Source organism: Passer domesticus, chromosome 4 (genome assembly GCF_036417665.1).
Source record: "Passer domesticus isolate bPasDom1 chromosome 4, bPasDom1.hap1, whole genome shotgun sequence".
Taxonomy (NCBI): domain Eukaryota; kingdom Metazoa; phylum Chordata; class Aves; order Passeriformes; family Passeridae; genus Passer; species Passer domesticus.
This window is the reverse complement of record NC_087477.1, coordinates 46,511,695-46,517,262: the sequence shown is the minus strand read 5'-3', so window position 1 is coordinate 46,517,262 and position 5,568 is coordinate 46,511,695. Positions and strand designations below refer to the sequence as shown.

Below are 5,568 nucleotides of genomic sequence, written 5' to 3'. Positions count from 1 at the left end.
AGATATACTGTGTGCTTAGTCATTAACCATGCATTGAATAAGTGTGATTATAATGTAAGTAAACAGAGTCATTAGCCCAACACCCTCTGTTCTGCTGTGTTGATTTTGGGAATCAGAACTCAGCTAGTCACAGGATGAAACACTCACCTACCAAAAGTGCTTGTGTTAATCATTTACTTTTCAGATTGGATCTGGTCTAGTTCCTTTTTTTCATCCTTGTGCTGAAATTGCTCAGCTCACTTGCTCTAGTATCTATTTCTAGCTGGCATGTACAGGAAGATGCTTTATAGCCCTTATATGTCACCCAGAGTAATCAGGTAGCCTTAGTGTAACTCTGTAAATGAGGATCTTTTCAGCAAGTTACAACTTGCAAAATCCTGCAAAGAACTGATCAAAAATCCTGTACTGTTGCTCTCTCCAAGGACTTATATAGAATTCTAGCTATCCAACTGACAGTAAACTCATTTTTCATAGCTACTACCATATTTTTCTGCTTATGATAACTATTACTGTAATAAACCATTGATAAAACATGAACTTTTCTCTCTCACACACAAAAAGGTATATAAAATAGAGGAACATAAAAGTAGAGGTGCAGAATCAGCCTGTATATCCTCTCCTGCAACTTGAATGGAAGACATAGGCTACTGTTATCCTGATTGAGTCCATTTTAGAGGGGTAATGTTTTCCAGTAGTTGTACAGTGACAGTAGCTCAGAATTAAATCATCCCAAATTTTCTTAGTTTTCTTAATGCGTCCATCACAGACTTTGGAGCACTTCTTAAAACATGCATGGAGTTTTTTTCCTTATAATTTAGAAAGACTTTGGAAATAATAAAAAAATTGCTTTCTTTTTTTTTCTTTTTTTAATTTTTTTTTTTTTTAGCTGTAATACCTTAGCAGCTCTTCTAATTATTTAAAGCTATGTCTGGACTTGTGTAAATGCAGCAGTAGTGATTTGGGTGTGAGCTTTTTCATGTCAGCCCATGTTATGGGTAAAGGCTACAGGTGCATCCTTAGAAACTGTTGGAAGATTTTCACAAAGAACCATGCAAAGCATGGGCTTCACAGTGGCATGCCTTTACTTTCTCTTTTTTCATTGGGGCTGTGGTAGGTATTTTACTTTATTGTAATTGTATCAAGTACATACTTTATCTCTGTATCTTGAGTGCTCTTTGAGGGTGGCTGGGGAATGCAGTTCCACTGTAAGAAAAATTATCCATAAAGAATCTGGTCTGGCTGGTTAGAGGTGCTGAAGATGGTACTTAGAGTAGGATTCAGTCTCCTGATGATACATATTTTAAAGCAGTGATAAGAATGAAAGAATATATTAAGCCTATCTTTTTTACAGACTCTTAATTTGGTGTCTTTTTTTTGCTGTGATTAAAATGTAATGCAATTAATCTTCAGTACAACAGAAAACAAATTGCATTTACAGGATTATATTTTGGTCTACATGTGCCGAAATCTTTAAGAACAATAGGGTGTAAATAAATAGTCAAAGCCTTTTGTTCTATGAAATATTCATACCTGGCATATAATGTGATGAAAGCACTTAATTGTTTACTGAACTAGATTCTGTTTTTAATGAACCTTTCAGTGAAAAGCTGTGAGAGAGTCTAGAGAAAACAGGAGAAAGGTTTCAGCCTCCTTATCCCTTTGAATGTCCTTTGGCTGTGCTTTCCTGCCGTCTCTCCCCCAGGGTGAAAGGCAGGGCTTACCAGCAAGGAAATGAATAACATGTTTGTCCATGTAATGCTCAGCAAAATGGATCCAGTGTTTAGAGTGAGCTGCACCTTCACATTTTCTTCAAGATTCAGTAGGTCAGAGGTGTGAGTTATTTCTAGGGGAGGAGCTTATCCTGTTTTAGGGGAAAGCCAAAGAAGCTGTGTTCCCAGGGGTTTTGGCAATCTCACTTTTGGAAAAAAAAAGGAAAAACAAAAGACTACTTGGAAATACTGCAGAAGAGAGTAGCAATAATTACTTATGTTGAAAGATAGGAAATACTTGGCTTTTTAAACTAAAGAACAATGCAGGAAACCTTAAAAGTTGGAAAAAATAGAAGATCTTGCAAGGGGAAGGGAAAAAAAAGTCTTAAGTTCTCAATGAACTGGACAGATTAAGACCTATTTTTCTGTTTCACCTCTATTCAATCTTTGCAATTCTCTCACAGTTACCAGGTGAGATTTTCATTACGGTTCTGGGTACTTGCTTGCTTTCCTTTCTCTTTTTGATCTTTCTATTCTTAGTTAATTTTGTCCTTATTTTGTTACATGTTCTTATTTTTTGGACAGTCTTAATTATTTTCTGTTGAAGCAAGCAGGGGCTGGTTCCTCTTCTTCAGGTCCCTACAACCAATGGAATTTCTCACGTGTGCCAAAGGTTCTTCCTCAAACTTCCCCTGTCCTGGTCATTGGTATGCTTAGGCTTAAACATTGCAATGGACCTATTTCCATGTTATTTTAGTGGAAACCTTGAGTAAAAAGAATTAAATATAATCAATTTTTTAGGGATCCATCTAAAAATTATTATGTATTTAAACTGAGAAGTAAATATTGTTAAATATTAAATTATTCTATTTGTTTTCCCTGAAAATTAGCTTCCAGTGTATCAGTTTGATATAAATTAAAATGCACATTATTCGTATAATGACCTTCAGGTATTCCTCCGGAGTAGTCCAGTAATTGAATTATTTGTTCAGTATTACTGCAGCTGCAAGCAGGAAAATATGGGACTTCATGCTGCTGAGCATTTAGTTTCTGTGGTGGAAAGAGAATCTGGATATAATTGGAGCTGGTGTAATTTCTAGCTCTCACCAGAGCACAAAATTGTGAGCATGGTACAGAGGGCAAGAACAAGGGGTGGGAAGGTAATCTCTAGCTCTAGTGTAGTAGTAACAGCCTTGGGCATTTGAAAAATGTCTCTGGGAGCTTGCGTAGAATGTGTGGAGCATGTTATTCACCATGATTAAATGCATGTTTGATGTCAAATACCTTAATGCGGTGAATCCCTGTAGGACCTATGACTCAAAATTTACCTTTTGCAACTCCCAAGTCTTTATTTATATTACTAAAAGAACTTGGACGCTTATCTACCTGCCAATTCCCCTTAGGGTTGCAAGGGCCAAGTTCTGCCTCCTTCCTGAAAAGAGCTCTGAGCATGGTATGTGTACACAGGAGGCACTTTGAGATACTGTGAGGGCTGTGGTGCTGCCATGCTGTGCCTTGGGAAGGTGACTGCCAGTTCCCATTTGGGATATAGCCTTCAGCAGAAGGCTGGCCACATGAGGTGATGCAGACTATTGAAGGAAAAAGGGTTTGAACAAGACAGTGGGTAATGAGAGGTAGTAGTGGGTGTAGCTTTATAGGAACAGCAGAAGCACAATTACTGTGGCTGTAAAATTCTGGTTTCACCGTCATGTCAATAGAATTTAGAATTGTGGTTTCTGGGGTTATTTGGTTTATGTAGTTTTCATGAGTGGAAAAAACTAAAAAAAACTTGGGCCTACAGACTCCTTCTTAGTCCTGAATGTCACTGAATGGGATACCGGGGAATTATGCTAAGCTTGCATTGATATTTTTGACTTTCTGGAATTAAATATATTCACCATAAAGAGGAAATACTTGTATACCTAAGACAGATTTCTGCTGACATAGAAAAACTGGCTGTAGTCCAGCACTATATGAGCTATTTCTTTAGCAACTTTTTTTAATGAAGGTTAGCTGCTCTTAGATTGGTTGAGAATTAGAGTTAAGTTTTTATTTGGGAGAGAATTACTTTTACCTGACACAAATGTAAAATGGTATACAGAATATATCTATGATGTGTTCAGGCAGTTACATAGTGAGTGAGTGGAAATGATTCTTCCTAGGAGTTTTTTCTTATGCTTAAGCAGAATTGTTCTGAATACTATTTAAAACAGTCTCTTGGATGTTTATCATAGTGTTCAAAAATGCCCTGTTTTATTAAATTTACAGAATTAACTTTTGCTAGAGAACCATAGCAGAACAAAAAGGCGTTCCTTTGAGAAAAGATACACAAAAAGGAAAAAAATAATAAGAAAATTCAATAAACTGCATAATTATCCCAGCAGCAAGGTTTCTAAAGCTGCTGCCTGAAAAAAATATTAGTGCAAAATGAAAGTGAAACAGATGCCAGATTTCTTCAATACTAATTTGTGTAGATGGCAGCAGTGTTTCATAGCATTCTTAATACAATGGTGTTCCAGTTTAGATTTAATATTGTTTTATGAAAATACAAGGATGAACTTTTGGTTCTGGTTAACAGAGTATTTTATTACTAGCTTTATTAATTTCATGCCATATGAATTGTAGACATGTTACTTATGCAATAACAGTTTCAAAATAAATCAGATTATTAAACATATATAAATTACTGAAAGCACTTGAAGGATCTGATGATTTTATGAAGAGCATTTAAGAATTACTTTAGATATACAATGAAATGCTCACTATGTTCCCATAGCATATTACTTTTTAAATGAAATGTATACAAATAGAATATAAATATTGTACATTTGGGAAATTTGTTAAGCCCATATATGTTTGGCAGGTGTTCCTCTAACTTTCTATATTAATCCTGATTTAAATGTTGTTAAGTTTTATCACATGTTGGGAGTTATGCCAAAATCAGGCTATACAATGAATTAGTGAATATAGACTACTGATTTACTGGGACACTTGTAGAAATCATAATGAATGTATGATTTCTTGTATGCTGTCCAATTAAAGCATGTTTCCGTTATGCAAGCACTTGATCTTGCAGATGATGGAACATTACTGCATGTTTTTACTGACAGTGGATTTTGCTCCTCTCCCATGCAAGCTTAGGAAGAAGCAAAGTGGCTGTGGGTGTGTATGTAGGGCAGCTATGATTTAGCTGGAGAGAGCAGCTTGTTTGTAAGCTTTTGTTTCTTGCAAGGGACTCTTCTGTTGTAATAACATGCTTAACTCCATTAGCATGTCTCTTGCCATACAGACTGAGAAATACAATTAGCAAGTTGTTTACAGCTGAACTGCAACTGCTGTGACTAAAGTGTTATTGATAGAGTGTATGAACTTCTGAGAATTGTTTTCCAAAGATTAGTTTAATGAAGCTTTGATATCGTGCTATAACTTAGCCTTGATTAGTTCAATGTAAGGCTTGATATTATTTTTTCACTATCTAATTGCTTCACATAAAAATGACATGATATTTTGCCTACATTATTCCGGATAGTTAAGCCTGTTCTTACCACTTTTAATCCTAGCAGTTCTATTAGCCCTGGAGACTGGAAGCTGCTTGATGCTAAACACTGTTGAAGTTTCATTTATTTGGATGCTTGAATCTGAAGGAAGGAATGATAATAACTTCCATGCTTAAGCTAGAACAATTTTCTGCTAGGAAGTGAAGTCAAAAGGATGCAAATGAAAGGTAGTGCATACAGGAGAAGGAAGAGTAAAATTAATGCTGTCTGTTTAATAGCTCAGTGCCAGTCATCTGTTTTTAAATTCTTTGCCAATGCTGATTGTCACAATTCATGTATAAACAGGAGCTGATTTTATCTGG

General features: G+C 35.8%; 1 long non-coding RNA gene across 13 annotated transcripts in view; it reads left to right on the top strand.

Moving 5' to 3' along the window:
• The window catches only part of LOC135299138 (uncharacterized), a 90,957-nt gene that overhangs the window by 24,383 nt on the left and 61,006 nt on the right, over positions 1 to 5,568 (top strand). The window lies entirely within an intron of this gene.